General features: G+C 46.5%; 1 protein-coding gene across 1 annotated transcript in view; it reads left to right on the top strand.

Moving 5' to 3' along the window:
- LOC8037258 (leucine-rich repeat transmembrane protein FLRT2) overlaps positions 1–23075 on the top strand; it is a 39872-nt gene that overhangs the window by 6291 nt on the left and 10506 nt on the right. The gene's annotated exons all lie outside the window — the stretch shown is intronic.

Here is a 23075-nt window from a genome sequence, read left to right as displayed (position 1 = left end):
CAAAAACCAGAACAAACCATCGATGAATTTGTAACTGAGCTAAAACTGCAGGCTCAGAAATGCGACTACGGAGCTCAAGAAAACAGGCTCATTGGTGATCGTATCATCATTGGGATACGAGACGGGGCTTTGCGCGAACGATTGTTTCGTGAACCAAGTCTAACACTAGACAAAATCATTTTAACCTGTAAAGCAGCGGAAATCTCAAGAAAACACGTGAATGATATTCAGAAAACTGAAGACAAAGTTAGAGTTGATGGACTCTATCGTCAGCCATCTAGCTTCAGAGCAGCGCAACGAAGGTATCAACCATCCGAGCCACAAAGAGACCAATCCAGCAACCGACAGCAAAGTTCATGTTCGAGATGTGCTACTTCCCATCAACCCCGAAACTGCCCAGCTTACGGAAAGCACTGCATTTCCTGTGGAATTTTTGGACATTTTTCCCGAATGTGCAACCAGACACAGCAGAAAACCTACGGATATCGACGTGTTTCTGCAGTAGAAGAAACTTCCAACTCATTTATGAACAATGACCCCAATGAAACGATCCATTTGGGAGGCATAACAATTGGGCCTCTTCCATCAACCAAAGCACCCAAGCTTGCGCAAACTGCGACAGAGCTGGAGAGGCGGTCAAAGAAAAAAAGGGGCATGCTGGCATCTCGCCCCGAAAAGAGACAATGCCCGATTTCAAAGTTGATGTTAGAAAAGGCAGAAATGCAGCGAATGTCTTTGGAGCACGAGAGAAATATCGAAACGAGCTTTGGCCGTGAGCAGGCCCTTCAAAGCGAGTGCAAGGCAGCTTCGGCTCTCCTGGGGAAGATGCAAGCACGGCAAGCAGAATTTTTTCATGCCAAGCATCAGGAGTCCGAAGCATTGAAAGCCCAGTTAGTTTCTCTAAGTGGGGATTTGGCAAAGCAGCTGGAGCTTGTAGATGCCAAGGTGGAGGAAGCGGACACCCTGAAAAAGAAGTTTGAAGCATCTCAGCTTGAGCTTGAAAGGTTTTCTAACGAGTACTGCATTTTGCAGGATGTCCTTCTTCAAGACTGTGGCGAGGACTTGCCGGTAGTTGAGAATGATTCCGAACAACGAGAGTTCAGTGCCTTTCAGTACCTCAAGAAGCTGCTGGACATCGCAAAACGCAAACGAGAGGCCCTGGAGGACCAGCTTGCTCAAAAAGAGGAGCAGTTCAGTCTACTTCAGAAAAATTATCAGTACTTAAAGGACCGGTACCAGTGGCCGTTACAAGATCTTGGGGCATTTTTCCGGAGCATCATCGGGGCATTTGTCCGGAGCATCATCAAGCACACCAACCAGTCGTCAGAAGCTGCAGTGTCTCTTGAAGCAAGTCAGCTGGAAGACTTGAACTGTCGGCTGGCAGTGCTTCAGGAACTGGTCACATCCTTGACAGTTAGGAACGAGCTCCTCGCTCAAGAAAGTCAGCTGTGGAAATCATCTTGTGAAGATGCGAGTGAAAAAATTAGATGCGTCTCTGATGAAAGTCGCCTCTGGCAGCAGAGACACGAAAAGATGGCGGAGACTTTTAGAGCAAGAGAGAATGCTGTTAAGTGTAACAATTCGTCGCAAACGGAAGCAGACGGAAGTTCCTTCACCGAGAAGGCAGAGAGAGAGTGCGATAGGTTAGACGAGAAAGTCAGCAGCCTCCTAAAACGCAACGGAAAGCTAGAAAGCGAAGCCGACATTTTGTGGTCAGAACTTTCCTGCCTGGAGGAGCAAGCTGAGATGCTCGTCAGCGACAACAAACATTTTCAACAGCTAGCTGAGAACTTAAAACAGGCACGACATTGCCTCGAGGAGGAGTTGAAGACAGCGCGAGCAGCACGTCAAGGCCACAAAGGAGATGGAGAACGAGCACTGCACAGCGCTGCACGAAGCGGCCAAGTGTGAGGCAGCACTATTAGCGCTGAAGACAGACCACTCCCAGCTGTTGGACAAGTATAACCACATTGTATACAGACACAGGAACCTGCAGGAAGAGTTTCACGCGGCAGCCCAAGAGAAACGCCGTTTGGAAGACAGGTGTGCTCAGCTCACAGAAGAGTGGGCAACAGCCAGGCGAGCTCTCGCAGTCTTCGAGGAGCAGCAGGGCGCAGTGGGACAAAAGACCATGCAGGAGCTGCAAGAGCTGTGGCAAGCAAACCAGAAGTTGCAAGAGCGCTTTCGCCTCCTCAAGGACAAGCATCTCAAGGCTGAAGAACGGTTGGTACAGGCGCCAAACCAAAAAGTGGAGGCCTCGTTGGAACATGTCACCGAGGGCACTGGGGGTACAGCGAGAACTTTGGAGGCACCAGCAAGCAGAGTCGAGATTGAGGAACTCTCCCAGCAGTACGAGTCCCTTTTGAAACAGTCTCGTGCCGAGGAGAACAAGTGGAACCAGGACAAGCAGCAGCAGAAACACAATGAGGGCTTACAGGCGCAACCGGTACCACACCAAAGAAGCACATGGAACAGCAGAAACGAATACAGCTGCTGAAAACTGAAGACTATGTCCATACAGTTTCAAATGGCGAATCACTTGAACACATTTCCACGTCTACAAGGTCAACAGGATAACCAAAAAACAAGAAGTCGACGCGTCGTGGTGAAGCCGCTATGATACAGAGACTGACAAGTGCCGCGATCGCACAGCGTTATCTTCAACAACAAAAAAAAGAAAAAAAAAAAAGGAGGGGGCATGTTATGATGTCATGAGGCTTTCTGGTCCTAGAAGAAGAGGACATCCAGTGAGCACGCTCACAGGAGGTGGCACGCGTTGTTGCGTTTTGGAACTGACGAGCAATCGCCATAGCCGCTGCTCTGAGCACGTATGTTACATATTAAACAGTTTGCTTAAACCATCCGCCTGAGCTTAACTAGCAACATAACAGTTTCTAAAGCTGCCAGAGACTATATCAGTGACTACGATAATATTAGTATCTCCTGGAAACATGGTAAACGAAATTCAAGTTGCAGCATGCCCTTACTCCCCCCCCCCCCCCCCCCCGTCGCCTTCAAAAAATGAAGTCCTGTACGTCAGTTACAAACATCACTTTATTCGACACTTGGGGAATTACAGAATTGTGAGTGTCATAACTGGTTGCAAACGGAAGATAATGTTTATACCTATCTGTATACATAATGCACACTGAAAAGCAATACACTGTAGTCCACATATACGTATAAACATTAGAGAGTTTTAGCTTACCGCGTACCGGGCGACCGCCGGGGTTACCGCGACCGCGACCATCGAGCCGGTACCGGACCGAGAGCGTAGCGGGTAAAGAACGTTTTAGCATACCGTAACCGCGCCTGACCGCGCCTATGGAAGTTTCTTCTTTCTCCAACGGCTGGAAAAAGTCATGATGATGATAGTGAATACCGGCGTGGTTCGTTTTTAAAGCGGTACATTTATTTGGACAAATGCCGCATAAAAAGCCACTTTTAAAAAATATTTTCCTCATTACGAGTAGTTATAGTGGTACTTCCTTGGTATACGACCAAGCGCGGTACGACCGAAAACCTGGAGTCTTTACCGTGCACCACCAGTCATGGTTATACGAACGCAGCCGGTACGATGCTCGTCCAGATCGAACCGGGCAGGGACGGGGATTTGAACCCAGTGCTCTGAGTTCTGCAGCGCGAGCTTTCGCTACACGTGCTCCGAGCTGTGGTGCGTTAGCCCACAGCTCGGAGCACGAGCTGTGGGAGAACTTCTGTTTTAACAAGCGTTAGCCCACTCGGCCACCCTTCTCCCACGAATGCAAGCAACCAGCATCATCCTGTACGCTGCTTGTTTGCATTCGCAGCTCCATTGCCATTAGCACCAGTCTCTAATGTCGGCTAGGTGGCTCAGGTTGCCGCCCGAAACAAGGGGCATAGCAGTTACCATCCATCTATTCAACCGGCCTGTCCGGCGGCCATGGAAGCCCGGATTTTTGCTATGGACCTCGGGTAGGCGAAAGCTTTTATAGGCCAACCAGAGCCGCTTCACTTGCCCTTTCCCATGTTATGTGGTGCGACGATTGTTTCTAGACGCCTCCCCCGCCATTCCAAAACAGTAAGTGATTAGTCTACGCCGGCCGTCGGAGCCGATGCCCGGCAGTCGCCATTGACGGTAAACGCGGTAAACCGAGTAGCGTGGCATAATTGGCGCATGCGCAGTTCTGCAGTGACGGTCGCGGTAACCCCCCGGTCGCCCGGTAGGCGGTAAGCTAATACTCTCTATTATCATATCTAGGGTAGCCGGGAGTTTCCTAGCGTCCCGCTATCACGTCGTTATTTGTTCTTTCTAAAAGAGGGCGCGTAGGAGGCAGCTCTTGCTTCCATATGATTTAATGCGGATTAGCGCTGAACATCATACTTCCCCGAATTACTGTTTGAAAGATAAGGCGCACCAGTAGGCATATATATATGAGCCAGATTACGCATGTAGGTACATATTCCAACATATACATAGTTTAAATATTTTGAACTGATTACCACGTCTTCTGTCAACCTCGTAATTATTTTGTCCGACTCGTCCCGAGATTTGTACCGTTTCCGGGAAAATGTGAGGAGGGTAGGGGGAGAGGCGGCTTCGGAAGAAGTTGCGTTGCAGAGGCTATGCTCGTGACGTCATATTATCCTTCTGGCGTCAAGGGACACAATTGAAACCGAAACAAAACCCAACCGATGACACATCTTTTTTTTTCTTTTTTTTTAACAGCGATGCAAGTAAGTTATATGTACACTTTTTATTCATTAAAAACGCTTAAAACAAAAAAAAGAATATTAGAGTAAAGAAACAACAATCGGAAAGTTTTACACGAATTCAAGCAAGAGAGACACAACGAAATCGGCACCGACATTACAATGGCCGCGATGGCCGCCCTCGCCGAATTTTGGCTTTCGCGACGTGCCGTGATAGTTCTAGCGGCAGCTCTGATCCCGAATCATACCTCTTCCGACAATATTTGCCGCTATGATACTTTCTAGATACCTTCCCAATCTTCCGCAGGAGAAAGTGCTTCGCTGGCGGCTGGCCATGGGCGGCGATGCGGCGGACGCGGCTATCTTTAGCTCGATAGACTCCTTCCAAAATTCAGTCTAGCCACTTTGATCACTATCATCATCTGAAAAATGGCTTATGTGCCGTACTAATGGCGGCCTTCTGTTTACTAATGAAGGAACAAGTTCAACAGGGTCCTTAGCTGATAATTCCAGGCCTATACATTCGTGACGGTAGCACGATGCGAAGCAGGAATGCAAGATCTGCGTAAGCGTTCATTTCCAGCTCGGGCCCAGTCAATCTGTTGGTAGCACTAAGGTGCTTCCAAGCCTCTTGAATTGAAGAACTTTATCAAGGCGTTTACGTGCGTTGAGGCTTCGTTCTGACTGATGGCATTTTGGTTGTTATCCAAACTGAAAGAGATCGTGAACGAAGTGTGCAGTGAAGCGCACACTGTCGTTTGACGTGGACTTGCGAAAGCAACGGCGCCCTATAACATACGACAGAGAACATGTTCATTGCCACAAATAGTGTGGCAAAAGTTAAACTGCCATTTGAGCCACCAGATGACACTAAATTTCGGAAAGGGTCTACTGAAGCGAACCGCCCTCAGTCATAATCCGTTCACCTCATGTTGTACTGCAGCGAAGGCAAGAAGCGCGAGCTCATAGCGTTGGCACCTGCCCTTTATGCACGAGAGCTTGTGCCGCCGAGATCTGCCCCAAAGCAAGGAGCTCGCACTTGTAGCCTTTCCTGCGGTAGATCACAAGGTGAAATAGAGTACTCGCCTCGAGATTCGATCGACACGGCGCATTTGGTGAAAAGCAGAACTACGCTTTGTTTTAAACTTACTTGGAGCAAGATGAATGCTGCACACGCGAGGCCGAATCCATGGGAGGCGTCAATGCAGAGCTCGCGCGCTGGAATTAACTGCTAAGAGCTCGTGCTCTGTACTCTTACCCGTGCTTCGTGCCGTTAGTGTGGATGCTTTCTCTCCGCCCGCACTGTGGAAAGATGGAATCACCACGCGCCTCATGGAGAATCATGGACAAACAAAAGCACGCGTCCACACAATTCACTATGGGTCTCGAGTCCAATTACTGAGGTAGGCCAGCTCAGTTGAACTCAATGATCGTTAGCGGCTCAATGACGGTTGGCGCCGACGTGTAATTCCGGCCGATCGCGATTGAGTCCACTGTCGTTGGCTTAATTGCAGTTAAGAGCGCTAGTGTAATTAGGGTATTACATCTCATTGGTCCATTGAACGGGGTCCCCAATCCCAACTTGATACCACACCGGAATGCACTGCCCTATCATATACAAAGCGGCCGCGTTCAAGGGTAGTCTATAGCCAGCGCGGTTGCTTCTTTCAACACTGACGAAAGCAGCAATCGGTTTGGTACGACACGCTGCTGATACGGCGTCAGGAACTCGAGCAATATCACTTAGCTCGGTCACGGGCTGTTTAAACCACCAGTTTTAAATTTTTTTTTTTTTTTTTGGAGGTACAAAAAAGCGTTTACAGCGATCTCAAATGAAGTTTCAGATCACTATATCAGCCATAAATATTTAGCACCAAGATTGCTGGAGTGTCGTTACTGCGATACGTACAACTCATTTAGTGGCTCTAACTGAGCCACTGATCCTCGCTCTTCTGTAGCTGAAGACACCAAGATACTTCGTTAAAACGTGACCTTGTTTTCTTGCCTTCTGTCTCGTGTTTGTTATCGGCGAAGGCAAAAAATAGACGGCCAGAGCAATAAGTTGCCACATTTTACCCTTTCCACGAGACACATCCCTAAGATACACACCGTCTATCTCCATAGAGGCCACATTCACGGCGGAAACAAAGGACAATCATAGATCAAGTTCATCTTATTTATTATCCATGGTTTTTCCAGCCAAGAAACAACTGACTAATAGCCCATTCATATGGCCAGCTTAGAGGGTTGGTGCAACAATTTTTCTACTTTCAGTACCTACCACTTAGAATTGTTTATTGGCATTCATAGCCATGAAAGACTCGTTAGTTTTAAAAGGACCAACCTCAGGAGCAGTAGAAGAGTGGTGAGCTCGGCGAGTTGGTAAACGTTGAACATGATTAAAAATCGCGGACAAAGAGTCGATTTTTAACCATGTTCAACCTTTACCAACTCGCCTAGCTCACTACTCTTCTACAGTTTATACCCCCTGGTGACGTTGCCCCCTGTAAAAAATTTTACTTCGTCTTTCTTTTCTTCACTAAATATACTAGAGTTGTGAGTGCGCGCCTGTCTGTGTTCTGTGTTCCTTCCTCGTTTGTCCTCGTCTCTTTGTGCGCGATTTTTAACCATGCATGCTCAGGAGCAGCGTAAGCACAAAATGTGTAGGTATGTATCCGCTAAGAGCCGATTCCCACGATGGACCGAATCGAAATTCTCGTCCAAGGACCGTGCAGCACATGACCGCCACGTCACCGTATCCCGTGATACGCGCCTCGTCTGCGGACACACGGACTGATAAAGTCGAGTGACTTTTCACTTGCGGATTTCTGGCGGGCGATTGACTTGAAAAGCGGTTACTGTGGCAACAATGCAATAATTTCTTCTTTTTTTTTTACAAATTATACAAAATCGGCGCATCGTTGTGTTTTGCGCGTCCGCTGGTTAATTTTATTGCGCGATTCTTTGTTCCACGCGTGAAAGAAACTAAAAACTTTGCCCAGCTGACGCGACGCAGGTTCCGGTATTCCTCCGGGTCCGTGTCAGGAAACTTCCTTGAAAACTTGTCTAGCACGCCGCGATAATTCTTCTACGCCCAATCAGACTTTCGCCGAGCAGGGCCCTCCTTGTGGCAGTTCTTAAATGTTGTGCACGAGAGCGGAGTTAATAAAGGCATCTCCCAACGTCCCTCCGCGAGCCCAGGAGTTCGTCCTTTCTACGACGAAGCCATCTCGAGAAAGCCCATGCCCGTATCACTGTCCTGCTTTGGTTTAGCAAAGCTAGTGGCGCTTCGCGCGAAGCCTATAACGGTTTTCTGTCTCACTCTGTAGGTGACAGCGGCGTGCGATTCTTTATCACGGTAACAAACGCCGATTTCTCTTGGACAATGGTGCCACACTGCGATGTTGGAGTTTCGCGGCACTGCGGGGTGGCGAACAGGTTTGGTCCGTCCTCGCTGGCGTCTGCTCGTCATATCCCTCGTGTGGATGCGCTTGGGAGACGAACGAACCGCGGACATGTCGTCATGTTATCCATTCGTCCGCGGATCAGTCCGTTGTGTGAATCGGCCATAAACGATCTTGAACAGAACGGCATCCAGAGCCAGAAATCGAACCCCGCTCACCGGCGTGGAAGCACGTGCGCTACTGACCGAGCTACGAACCCTGCATGCAGGAACGGGAGGCATCTTACGTAAAGTTGTTTAAATTGAATGTGTAGTGTTATCGTAAATCTTGGCTCGTGATTGCACCTTTGTAGATCATCTTATTCGTTTTGCTTGAGAGGCGCGAGCGACGGGCATAACGAAATTGTTTGCATATTCCGCATACCTCGCAAAAGCACTTTCCAGTCACCTTGCCAAAAACGCGAAACACGGAGTCCGCAACGTCCTGACTTCCCAGTCTTTTACCTGCTTTAGAGCAGTTTGTAGGTATGTCTAGTGAAACTGCAACTTGAAACCAGGGGCAGTGCCAGAAAGAAAAGAGGAAAAGTTAGGAAAGCTTGCTCGCTCTCCGCAATTTCTGAACTCTGAAGTGATTGTACCATCATAAATGCACCAACGCCTTTTCTCTCCCCCCCCCCCCCCCAAAAAAAAAAACAAAAAAAAAACACTATGTTCACTACGTGAAAAATGGTCTCAGTTCATGCATCTGTGGGCAGGTAGGAAATCTTGCCCAAATTTATTCACACCGCATGATGAGCGCAAGTTACTCGCACGAGATATACAGGAAAATATCGGTGGCGACTTGTTTCCCTGAAATTCTTTATAACCGGTCGTTTGCAGGACCGGATAATCTACTCGAGCGGTGTGCGTCTTTGTGCAAACACGTCGCTGTGCAAACGCAGTCCAACAACAGGAAGCATAAAAACCGCAGATTTAGAACAACAATCCGGAGTCCATTGTTCAATTAAAACGACGTAATTTTGTTGAAAACGCCCGCGGCTTTTTATGCACGGTATGCGCCGGGAAGCTTCCACATTTTGAAACGGAACGAAGGAAGATTTACTCTTAAAAACGCTCGCTGCGTCCTCCCGTACCGGCTGGACCGGATCAGCTGACGACGACGGGACTGAACCCGTTGAACCTCAACCCCACAACAACCGATTTGAGCTCCATGCCAGTGTGAGTTTCTACTTCCAAGCACCGCACCACACACCACGAACGTTTCAGTTCTTTGTCGCATCGCCGTATTGCACCAAACAGAACGAGATCGCCGAAGTCAACGCAGCGCTGTCGTGAACGTTGGCTTGTGGTTGAGCCAGGGTGTCGAACCGGAACCGAACCGAACCGAAAACCGGAACAGAACCGTTATTTTTAGCCGAACCGGAACTGAACCGAACCGAAATCTTTGCCGCCATCTTGGAACTGAACCGGAACCGAACCGGAAAAAAAATATAACGGTAACCGGTTCAAAACGGTTCAAGGTAATATATCTTTGTTTTTTCTTTTCTGTTAGTATCACAAAATGAACATATGGGAATAAAAAATTGGCGGCTATATTTCTATCTATTGATCAAATCGTCATATACAGAATTGCAATGTATTATAAATTGTGGGTTTTTGTTACACCTTTGTATTGGCACTATGATTAACCAAGTGTCACGTTGTCACGTGACGTCATGATGTCGATACATGTTGTCAAGTAATGTCACGTGGCCTCGTGACGTCACGTGACTCACTGCGTCAACTCAATTTAATTTGAGGAAGTAATTAGATGTATTAACCTTGTTGACAGCATGACGTAACATGACACCACGATTTCACACCGACAGTCACGTGACACCGTGACGTAGGCGATTTTCATAACCCCGAGTCCAGTGCTCGGGTTCATGACAATCAGCATCGCCAAACATTCGGGTAACGGCTCATGTCAATTAAATATGATAATAAGTAGCCCTACTCTAACAATATCTGAAGCTCAGCCCAAGCTTTTGCTTTCCAAACACTAGCCGCCTAGGGCATGACTGTGATGAACACTGGCGGTATATAATTAGCGTCAGATCACGTGGCCGCTTGTTCAAATTGCGAGTTGAGGAGATATCGACCGCTGTCTCTGTCCTTTATTTTTTCTGCGTCTGTTATTAGGGAAAAACTAATGGATGTTTCCGCAAGCTATCAACGTCAAGGGTTACTTGTTAACAGTATTTATTGAAAATAAAAAAAAAATGTTCCAGGACCAATTTTACATTATTGAGGCACCGAAACATTTTTTTTCGTTGTTGCTGAACTGCATCCGAAAGATGTCCCTGAGAATAGAAGTTCTGAAATGACTAAATGCGACTTACTAATATGACGTTACATAGAACTACACGTGTCTACGGAAGGAATACCTAAAAAAAAGAAGATATTTTAGTGACCTCAGGGGAACAGCCGAACGTTGGCAGTCGCTGTAAGTCTCACACGAGCGTCGTTCTCAAGTTATTGCCCAAGTTTCGACCCCCTCTGTATTTTGCTTAAACGAGCTATACAAATATTTCTATACACTACTAAATACTACTCAGGATCACTCCCTAACGTTAATAACTGATTGAGCTTGGCTTTGCTCTTCTTTCTAGGCAATGGCAGTCACCAAACAATTAGAGAAATGTGAGCATCGTTCATCCCCTCAACTCGGAGCCAGAAGCGGCCACGTGGCCTGGTCCCTACCTTATGACGCCAACGTTAATCATACCGCCGCCCTGGGGTTTTAGAAGAAGAAAACGCGTGCTGGGGAACTCCAGGCATTGTTAGAGTTCGACTATTCTCATCACTGCAGTGGTTGGACACGAGCCACTACCCAAGTGTCCGTCGAGGTATTGATTGTTACGAGCCGATGTACGGTGTTCACGCAGTTCTCGTTTCCAATCCATGAGCCGCGCTCGACTGTCGACATGCGGGTGGTTTTGATCCCACAATTACGACCTCAATCTTTGGGAAGGCAAGACTAAACGAAATAGTCTCGTTTAATCATCGCAATTTCACCGCGACAAAGAAGCTTCTGAATCAGTGGCGGCCTGTGCGAGTACACTTGGGCCAGAGGACCAGTACGCCTCGGAAAAATTAATGAACATTCAAATCCGATATCGTTTCATGACCCCTTTAAGCTTCACAGAGTTCAAAATAAAAGCAATGAAGGGTTGCGGTTAACAAGTGTCAAATAAAATTGTCGAATTAACAGACACAAACGAAGGAGGCAATTCCTCAGAAATACTTTCAGCCTTTCCACTCTGCACAAGGAAGACCAGAAAAGCTGTACTATGGTGGGAATGAAGTAATGGCCGGCCGCAAGTCAGCAAGCCAGAGTGGAAAGGCTGGAGGCGTTGCCGCCATCTATGAGCGACGGCGGCAACCAGAAAACCGGCAAGCCTGTTGTCTGGTTGCCGTTGTCATTTATAGATGGCGATAGCTCTCCAGAGCTACCGCCATCTATCATCATTTGTTTGCTGACGGACACGACACTGGGGAAACTAGCCCTTAACAGCACCGCTGTATAAAGAAGTGCGTCTGTGTGTGTGTGTGGGGGGGGGGGAGGGGGAGGGGAGTTCTAAAACATACTGTGTTGCAAAGGTTCCTCTTCTCTGCATCTTTGGCGCAGACCAAAAAGCGTGACCCCGGAAACTACTTTTTTTGCAAAAACGCTTTTGCCAAAAAGCACGTTTTCGTCGTGCCAGACGCTCGCGCCGTTCCTCACGACGATGCACCAAGAATAATAATACGTGCCTTTCAAATACTTGAACCTTCTGCAGCGTGCCTTTTGCACCGTCGAATTCGATTTTCTCAGCAAGAACAAATCGGAATGACCACCAGCCTATAATGTGATGACGTAACGTGCATACTATGCTATATAGTTCAGCTTTCTGGCGAAATGTGATGTTCGCAACACTAGCAATAGATGTCCTAATTGTAAAGTTTTGCAGTACTTATAGAAGTCTCGCGATGAGATATTTTAGCCTAGAGAAATGTTAGAGCGCATGACTATTCTAGCATTGTGTTGTAAAGTGAGGGCCCAAAACAAGTGCAGGTAAAACCGAATATAACATTAGCTTCCCGAGGCAGTATTTCGCGAAGTCTCGAGCTCAAGCAAGCTGATGAAATGTAATCTATACTAAGATTTTAAGAATCTTTGTCTGTCCTTCGGGCTATTTATGTAAGATCATGAATTTCATTGCGTGCATCTTTACGCATCTCTTTTTGCAGTAAGGCGTTCTGCAAGGAATTATTTAGAGAAATAACATTAATTATCTCTCTTTTTTTGAACATTTCGTGTATTTGACTTCCAATCCATCACGAGAGCTCAAAGTCTTTTTTAGCGTACCCTGCAACCCGATGTTTCACACTGCCAATCAGCAAAAAGAAAAAAAAAAAAAACACTTTTATGCAGACTTTACAGCTCGCGTAGTTTCAAGTATCGTCCTTCCGCGTCGGTCTCAAGCGGTTATGCGAACTTTATAAAGTAAAACTTATTGATCAATATAAAATATATTTAATTACTAACTGAATATTTGACAACATAAATAGAGGGCAGACCACCCTAAAGCAATGCCCCCCAAATTATATGAAAGGTGTTCTGCCAATCTTTTCCGGCGTTTTTATCCTCGACAGGCATGTTGTAAGTGATATGGGGCGGCCTTACATATATTACTGATTTTGAAGCTAATTTAAACAACTATGTGTTCCTCACACATATAACTTCTCAAGCATATAGAAGTCTGTTATTTCCTCTTTTATATGGTGAACATTACTTTTATGTGTCTGTGGGCTAGACGAAAACAAAGTGAACAGGGGCGCGCGGCGGAACTATGACGATTACGCACGCAAATCGTCAGAAAGTGTCCAATTAATTAGCTGTCATGTCCAGTAGAACGTGCAATACTACTTCGTTTTACTTAACAAACAAGAATCTTGAAGTACGCTTAAGCTTCGCCTTTAAAAGTGGAACGCGATAGCGTCAACGGGCCTCGTTTGAATCGCATTCTCATTTGCTGCGCAAGCGTGCCCGCGTGGCCTAGTGAAAAGCGTCTGGCTCGCAACTAAAGGGTCGTGGGTTCGAATCCCGCCTAAAATTCTTAATTTTTTTTTCTTTAAGGCAGAGGAATTACTTTCAAAAGTGATATCATTTGAAACAAATGACGACCTTGAATTTGCATTACATGTCATGTTTTAATCACTCTCATTTTACACGTGATGTCACGTTTCACGTAAGCATTGTGGGTTGTTTGAAATTCTTGCGCGAGGATATGTAGCTCTGTCGTCATGTACCTATCGACCAATCAGGATTTTGCAGACACGCCCCCGACATCGGCTTTTCTGCGACATGAGCTCCTTAGCACTATCATGTAAAATCATCAATTAGCAAGGGTGATGCTCATTTGCAAATTAAATTGTCCGGCATCTTGTCAAGAACAAACCTCAACAGCCAGGCTATGTCAGCTTATTGTGTATAAGAAGATGTTCACTTGGGCAAGCGCTATTTTGGGCCAGATTCGATCTGAGTGCGAAGGTGCGTATATATTAGAGTGAACAAATGCGATTACTTCTTGCTGCATGATAAGTCACATGCATGCGGTGCTGAGTGTAAACAATGTTTGGTTAGAACAACAGGCATTTGGATTGCCGCTCGGTGTTTCTATAAAAAATAGACTCAAAGTAATTATCCTAAAACTTTTGTTATATTTTGAAAACTTCATTGCTTTTAGCTCAGTTGGGTCGTCATCATATACATGTATATTGTGAAGTGTATTTCGTAAACCTTATTTCATGATATATATGGTCACGAGGTGCTCATTTTATAATTTTATGTGATGTAATTAATTCCTTAGTTCAAGGACATAATTTTACTTTTAATACTGCGACACAAAGTTGTACCAAGCACGGGTATTCTAGAAGACCTACCATATTTCGCGACAACATTTCATACCGTGCAAATAATATTAATAATAACAATAACTTTTATTTCCATCAAATGATCATCAAATTGAATAGATAAGCTTGAACTTTAGAATTTTACTTAATCACGAAGAAAGGACAAGAAGATACGGTATAGTTCTAAAAGCTCATCTATTTACATGTATGTACCAACAAGCTGAACTCTTTACTCTAGTACTTAAACATTTTGATTCCGGTAAAATATATGTTACTGGTAAACAAAGGGATGTTGAGTCGTATGAACACGGCGTTATGTATGTTGATGTAGATTTTGTTCTACTCTTGCGTCGAAATTAAATAACTGAATTTAACATTTTTGGTACCTAAGAACAAAAGTAAATTGCACGGACGATCGGAGAAACTATATAGTTAATCGTTTCACGCGTAAATAGTGTATAGGAAGCGAGCATGCCGGCCGTGTCGCGGCGGTCGCCTATTGTTCGCCGCGACCTAGCGGTAGCCGCCGCAGGAGCATCGGGGGGCAATGGCGACGAACAGCACGTCAGACAGTGTCCCCGTCGTGATTACGAAGGAATTTAAGGCAGTTACGAATTCGGAAAGTTCCTTCGGTAGCCGGTGCCGTCGGCGCAGAATCATCGGGAAGTAATAGCAACGAACACCACAGAGGACAGAGGGCGATTACGAATCCGGAAAACTTCGGTAGCCGGTGCAGAATCATCGGGGGGAAGCAATGGCGATTAGCAGCACAGTGGACAGTGTTCCCGGGGTGATTACGACGAGGTTTAAGGCGGTTACGAATCTAGAAAGCTTCTTCCGTGGTACCAGTATGAAGAAGGGAAAACTCCTTCGTGAATCTGGCCGCGTGTACGACGTGAAGGAGGTCCGTTTCGACAGACAAGTGGATGTCACGGAGCGCCGTACTCCGCTAACAAAATTAAGCGTGCCCGCAAAAAAATGTAGTTGGCGTTGAGTGGACCGTGGTAATTATGTACGTTTATTTCTGAATCAGCTTGACAATAACTGGGCGATTTTTTTTCGCGCCGTTCCGCGATTCCCACTACTATCTTCCTGTAGGCTGATGGAAACATCCAAGTGTAGGCTTAGGTGGGCGACCGCACTCCGCTTCTCGATTCCGGTGAAGTATTTGCCGCATACTTTAGAGTTTGCCGTCGGTGTCGATGCTGTTCCATCGTCGCTAGAATAGAAAAAAGTTAATTGTATTATTCGTCAGCAGCTTAAACAAAGCGCGAACAGAAAGGTAAGAAACGCCACTAACCTGTATGGACGCACAAGTCGCACCTGCAGGTCGCGCAGTACTCCGCCTTGTACGGCCGTACGGCTTCGAGGGGACGATGTAGTCAATGTAGTACTTCCTGCCGTGTGCGATCTTCGACGTACTGTTGCAGCCGACCACGCAGCAATTGTTGCGGCTTTCTTGGTGCGGAATAGCCATCTCAGAAATTACATCGCTAACCGGCTAACCCACTACAACGCACAACCAACGCAGCGACTGGCAGAAGCTCCCCGATGCGATGGACCCGTTTGCCGCTAGGGGCGCCCTGGTCGGGGCTTGAATTAGATCCGCACGGTTCCTATACTGCCGGAACAACGCGGAAAATAAATTCTCAATTTAGCGGTTCGAACCGGTTCGAACCGGTTCGAACCGGTTTGAACCGTTATTTTTTGCTCCCCGGAACTGAACCGGAACCGAACTGAAAGCCGCGAACTCGAACCGGAACTGAACCGATAAAAATTTCGGTTCGACACCCTGGGTTGAGCACTCGTGGACTCTGTGACTCCCTTCGCTTTCAAAGCACACTCGACGATTACGAATGATACTTTCCGTCTTCCGGAAACATCACAGGGGCACTTCTCCGGTCACGTCTTCGCTATGTGCTTGCAAACTGCGAAGCTATATGCGAAGCTTCTCGCGACCCGTCAAACCAAAACAATACCGGTGCCATGTTGAACGTGCGTTGTTGCCAGATTTTCTCCGACCAAACAAAAGTAATGAAAGCAAACCGGCTCTTGCATCCAACGTACATCGGCGGCACCTTCCCCCCAGAGCCGTATATGTAGAGAGTTTGGCCATTCGTTGGGGAGTATAGGACACAAATGAGGAGGCTCCATTGGCCGAACGCGGGCTGGGCGTGTTCCAGGGCGTCTTCACAAATTCGAATGTGGCCAACCAGAAGACGGAAATAATACCCTGGCGGTAGTCGCGAAAAACAAACCTGATAAGTGCGTCGGAGTAACTCTCGGTGACTGAAAATATGATGCACGTGATGTTTCAATCATGGTCATCGAAAATCGTGGTGGAAGAGTGTGACTAGCAAAACGATCGACACAATCCGTACGCCAAGCGCCGAACGCAGAGAATTTGCCGTCCGAGCGGTCACACTCTATCCGAGCAAAACAGGGTTGAGTGGCGCGTTCATTTCTTACATTTTTCTACACAATCATGATCAAAACATCACGTGCACCCTATTTTCAGCCATAAAGGGTTACTACACTTCACTCTTACGCGCTTATTGAAACCATATACCAACATATACCTTGGACCACCTTGGACCACCTTGGACTGCTTGGACCAAAAGTTTCTCGCTACCACAGCTAGGGGACTCTTTTAAGCTTCTGGTTGGCCGAGGGAGCATATCTAGCCCACTTTCTGCGTCTGGTGCACGCCCTGGCTCTGCCCGCACCTCCCATTGACCAAACTTTCTGTATACACGGCTCTGCTTCCCCCCATTCCTCGTCCTCCTCCTCGTCCTTCCGCCGCCCCCCCCCCCCCCCCCCCCCCCCCCCCCGATTTCGGAAATCGCGACGCTGCGTACGACTCCGCAGCCCAGGCAATCCAAGAGCAAATCCAAGTGTGAGTAGCGGGGCGTACTACTTCTCCGCGCTGGTCGAAAGAGCGGGAGTTTCAAATGTGGAGAAGTTCTGACCCGACTAAATTACGTCCTGTGGCTTAAATAGTTCTAAAAAAAAAATTATTTTTCGCGGGAAATTTGTTTTGTGACATGCTTGTCCCAATTAGGCCGTTTAAAAAACACTTCTTTTTTTTTGCAGTTGCCCTTTAAGGGCGGGAAAATTATTTTTCAATGCCTAAGCACCGGCGCCGCATTTGGTGGCGGTGCGAAGATGTGCGCTTGTTTTGCCGGTGTGTGGATAAGAAAACTCGGTTTTCAAGAAACGTTTCTATAAAGCTACGCGTCGCCAATGAATTTAGGGTGACTCATCAAAATGGTGAGGTCGAGGAGAAGCTGCACGTATAAACCAAAGATGGCGACCCTACGCGGAGCTTGGCGCTACTTTCCTGCAGGATCCTGTGACATCAGTTTGAATAGGGTACGGTGGAATAGGCCTCGTGCTCTGAAGCTCTGAATAAACTGTGGCGCCCTCATATTAAATAGTACAAGTTCATCTGACTGGGCCTCGCACTAGTTATGGCACATTCGATGAGCTTTTATCTTTCTGTGTAATGCTGAAGAACGAAAAAAACACCTTTCGACGTCCGAAATCGGTTAGATACAACGACGCAAGGCAATCGAAAAAGCCAAATGCGTGCACCACCGCTAGGGTATACGCGTCTTTTACCTCTGGGTGGTGACCTCAAAACAACTGGCGTCTGACGCTTTTTTTCACCTTTTCACTTTAGAATGTCTGAAACGGCGTTTCTTACGCCTTTAGCGTCTTAGCTTTAGCCTGTGCTTGGAAAGCGTTCGAATCTTTGTCGACTCTTTGTATTTTCCTCAGGATCTCGCGTTCCGCACCAGTGCAGGCAAGCTTCTACATGTATGACAGTTTGAGACGCTCATGTTTGTACGACCCAAAACAAGTCCCAACGAGTCCCTTTTCACAGCGTCCTAACGCATGAGGGCAAAAGGCCATTGGCGACGCCAGCGAAAGCGACAGACCCTAGCGGCTAAAACAGAAAGCCATGGCGGCAGGTTCGTTCTCCAGTCTTCTCGAGTGAATCAGATACTCGCAGTACCTGGCGGTCAAAATACAAAGCCGTAAAAGGAGGTTCGGAGACAACTTTCTGTGGAAATGAAGTCAAAGGCACAGGAGCGTGTGCGCTCGCGCACCCTGAGCGCCAATAAGGTTGTGCACGGGCACTCTTTCTCTCTTTGGAGACGTCAACGCTAAACTCAGGGATCCTAGGTTCGATCCTTGCCCATGTCCGTTTCAATTCAAATAAACATCCTACCGGCGTGAAAAAAAAGAAGCAAGTTAGACGTTTGTGTTTAGACAGCGTAAGCCCGGTTTGCCTTTGAGGTATGGCGACGCTGGTTTAAGCTGTATGAAACATATAGCGACTACAGTACATTACTGCTAGCCTGGGCTTTTTCACGTGCCACACGCAGTAGTGATACACGACCGCACGCCTGTACGATGTTCTTCCAGATCGAAACGAGCACGATTGGGGATAGAATCCATGATCCCTGCAAGTTCTGCAGAACAAACTTTCGCTCCACGTTCTCCGAGCTGCATTGCGCCACCTCGTACACTCGGCAACCGATCCTCCTACCTGATTGGGTTCCTGTATCACAGTTCACAATATAAAACCCCAGGCTAGCAGCGCTGCACTGGCTAAATTTAACATCTACCTTGCGAATAAGTTTCGCTAAACTCTGGCAGACCAATCTCATACTGTCTAAGCACTATTCGCGTTTAGAATGACTGAGTAAAACATCGTTTCGCGCGTATAAGTAATTATCTACTTTTTTCATAAGAGGGTTTTAGTATTGCGTATAGGATCAAACACAAGCGCTGCGGCGTTTGCGTTATCGTTGCGTGCTCCACGGTGCGCATGCGTGTCGTCGTCATGCACCAATCCGAGACCGCAGTTTGGGCTCCGCGCACGCGCACTGTGGAACACGCAACGATAACGCAAACGCACAGTGCTTGCATTTGGCAATACTAAAACTCATCATTTGTGCAAGTTTTAGAAGCTAGGTTTGCGTGCACGTCGCACGCGTTTGCACAGATGAGGCAAGTCATAAGGCGCCATGATAGCAATGACGTGTATTTCAAGCGGCAGACAGTTCAAATTGCGCAGGAGACAGCAACGAAAAAAAGTGCCGAAGTATCGGTAAGTCATATCACTGAGGAAAGTACAGCGCCGATCGCGTGCGGTTTTGCTATCTTTTCTTCTTCTTTTCTTGTCGTTGTAAGCTTCGCGTCTCAAAGTGCGAAATTCCCTTTGCAGATATCAGAGCGCGAGCGATAAATGCCGGTCCAAAGAAGGTATTTGGAGGAGTACCGAACGGCGGCAGCGTAGGCCTGCTGATTACGCAGACACTCTACTTGCGAATTCCTGGAATTCTCGCAGTGACGTAGGCGGATGCAGATGAAATGGGAAATCGACGGAATGCGAGTCCACTAAACCAAAGTTCTGAAACCTATCGACTGAAGAGCTCCACAAAAAAACGTCTTCGCAAAAAAAAAAAAAAAGAAATGTGGAAAAGCAATAAGCGTTTTTCCTACATCCTAGCCAGAACAAGCTGTCACGCCCCCGCCCGTTTCAATGAGCACCGCACTCGCGTGCATTCGTGCAGTCAGCACTGCGTGGTGCACGTTAAAGACCCCGGGCTAGTAGCCGTAGTGCACTGGTTACGCTTCTAATTTACCCCGTGCCACCGTGTTGCCCAACCCTGGCAGGCCAACGTCACGCTGTTCATACATTAAATTAATAATTTGCTCGTTTCTCTCTTTTTTTGTTTTTTGCGAAACGTAATAAACACAATTTCTCATTCAGACAAGATTTTCAACCCCCTTCCTCATTATAAGAGACAAGGGTAAGTGTTGCTGCCAGTCTTAGCAGGTCTTTATAATACCGCGTCCTGTCAACAGCGAAAGTACTGTGTTTTCTGCTGTATGAGGGGCATTTTTTATAATATCCGTTGGCGCGTTTTAGGCGACCTATATATGTATGCTTATTTTATAGTTACGGACCTTAAGGGAGGACAGTACCCAAGCGGGTCAACTTTTTGAACCTTTGGCTTAATATGAACAAAATTTAAAGTATATACTGGCAGTTTCGAGACAGAATGCAGTGCAAAGTTTCATCTGTGTACATATATTGTAAAAAAAAAAAAAAAAAAAAAAAACTAAAGTTGTTTTTACCAGGAACACACTGACATTCTTTAGAAAAAAATATTGCTAAAAATCTAATGCAATACCTCACATTTTTATTCGCTAGATATGCAGCAGAACGTCTGGGGAGTGTAACTGTGAAAACAAAATTTCCAAAAAGTAATTTATTTTATGCTAACATCGCGCTGAAATATCAAATATATTTTTTACATTTTTGCCGTCCACAAAATCTGAAGAACTTTCATAAAAGGCATCCACAAAGTAAGAAAACAATGCCATAGTTGCATTGCCCATTAAATTTCATTCAGAAAATACAATGAGTGAACTCTTGCTTTTGTCCCGTTACTTAACGATAGTTTTCCTAAATTGAAATGTATGTTAAAAAGTGGAACGGAGAAAAAACGTGTTTCAAATATTTGAACCTCTATCTTTTCTTTAGCATCAGTGAACCGAAAACACTTAAAAAAAAAAATCTAACTATATAGTGTAAACAAATGAAACTTTCTAGAAATGCTCTCTAGGTGTTAGTGGATGTAAATATAGCACTTTTTAAAATAATGTTTTTTGCAGAATATTTTTTTCTGGGTAGTGTCGTTCCTTAAGGGGATACTTCAACGAAAATTTAAATTTACCCATGGTGTTCAGAAATAGGCCGAATATGATCCACAATATCCGTAAATTACAATCGCACGTTTGTATTTTGAGCCTTGTGGCTGTATTTGTAGTTATAAGCGGCCCACTCTGGCAAGCGATTGTAGAGCAACCAGTGGGGAGCACGTGACACGGCGCAATCGTGACGGATCCTGTCTCGGGACGAGCAAAGCTGTGGCGCGGCTGACATCGACAAGACGATTGCAAGCAGGGCATCTGGCCTCCGCCATTTCATTTATTCAATCTATTTTCATTTATTGACCTCAAATCGCCCGCAGGCGTTACATAAGGGGGAGGGTAAAAAAGTGACTACATTCAATAGGAGGTATTCACTGGACGCCATATTTGAGGGCGATGTTTAGAGCGCATGCTCAAAACGAGCTCACATTAATAGCCTGTTAAGACCGGCAACCTTGATGGTGCTAAATGCACGCTTCAAAAGGACTGCGGAAGCTCGCCGTCAGCACGCGCTCAGCACCAGCGCACACGGATATGGCCGCCAGTGAATACACCCTATACAGAATACACGCGAACATGAGATAAAAAAAAGAAAGACAAAATGCAACTACAACAAAAAAATAAGTACGCGCTTCAAACAGAAGAAAACAGACAATACGCACCGACAAACCAAGCAAACCATGTCTCTGCCGCGCTACCATAGACGTGTCTCTGCTCGTGCGGGCAAGTGCGTACAGTTACAAACTCGCCAAAGCTATGTTCACGCGCACGCTGCACATGCTTGCACCTGAAGGCATAGGTCACCGGTGAGGCTATGGTTCTAGGAGAGACTAAAGTCACTGGATCCTGGGAAAGTAGCGCCATTGCCTTCCCTACCTGCTAGCCGCACACAAACGGATACTAACATACAGACGACCCAAACCGCGCAAGGCGATTGGCTAATCGGCCTACGTTCCCATGGAAATCGCCATCTTGGTCCATTTAAATCTTCGAAGCTTCCAGGGGGTCGTTCTAAACAAGTCGCGCCAAGATCACCATGGAGCATCAACGTACTGGAAGCGTTCCTCGCCAATATAAGAGTCTTTGGCACTTCGCATGCAATCAAGTTATTAATCATGCCCATCTCTATGGATCTCTTACAATTATATTGTTCTTCCTGCGCATTTCAAGACAATAAACTTATTTTTCAGTGCCTCCAAGCACCGACACAGCATCTGGTGGTGGTACGAACGTGTACGCTTGTTTCGCCGTTGTGTGGCTAGCAAAATCTCGGTATACAAAAAAAAACGACTGAATAAAGCTACCCGTCACCAGCGAATCTAGATCGGCTCACCAAGAACGGAGGGGTCAAGGAAGAATTGCTCATTCCACGGACCAAGATGGCGACCACGCGGGGAGCTTGGCGTTACTTTCCCTGGATCCAGTGACTTTAGGAGAGACAGGCCTCGATACTACCTGTCACTATTCCTAGACGGACATCACAAACGAGGCTTTAGCGACATCCACCAGGTGCCATTTGCTAATCGTTTAATTCCTTTTAAAATTCCTGTAGTGTCTCTTTCAACAAGAGATTGGGGTGTTCGTTGTGATACTGCTCCCTTAAACACGTAGAGACCAAGAAATAAGCGCCGAAATTTTGTTATAGTATCCCTTTAACTGTAAAAGGTATAAAAGCCGAACACCATGGAGCGAATTAAAACACTGACGAACGTCGCTCGACGGCACGCTCGTTTAGCGCACGACGTAGCAGTCACTATGCTGATTCCACGCGCAGAGCAAACGCCGACGTGTAAAATTCGTCGATTTTTCGCAGCATATTGGTGCCATATGGTTCAGCCTTAAGCCTGTACCGACATTTACGACCACGGAGACACGGCAGAGTTTTTACCGATAGTCTACTCTATCGACGGTCCGAAGCGTAGCGGCCCACGGAGATGTCTCGGTCTAGCTCTCTCACGCTTCACACCGTGACGACACTGTGAGGTCATTCGGTAGTGTCTTATACCCTGAAGATTTATTATCACTCGAGAAAATAAACCTCGATTGCTCAAGTAAAGCACAGATGCTCCATAATCCCAGCACACACCGCCGAAAACAGACTTCTCACAAGATACATCAGCTCCTGATAAATCATAAAACGACGACCGCGGCGAAGGTGCAGTGCTCGCATGTATGTTCGCTGGTGTTATATTCTAAACTAGTTCAGGCATCCCCGTCGGTGGCGCCATTACTGCAGCGACTCTGCGTGCCATATCGTTCGCATCAGTACTCTGCAACTATGTGCGACTTATTCATAGATGCGATTTATGTA

This window comes from Ixodes scapularis, unplaced genomic scaffold (genome assembly GCF_016920785.2).
Source record: "Ixodes scapularis isolate PalLabHiFi unplaced genomic scaffold, ASM1692078v2 PGA_scaffold2__306_contigs__length_199485367, whole genome shotgun sequence".
Taxonomy (NCBI): domain Eukaryota; kingdom Metazoa; phylum Arthropoda; class Arachnida; order Ixodida; family Ixodidae; genus Ixodes; species Ixodes scapularis.
This window is presented reverse-complemented; position numbering and strand designations above follow the sequence as displayed.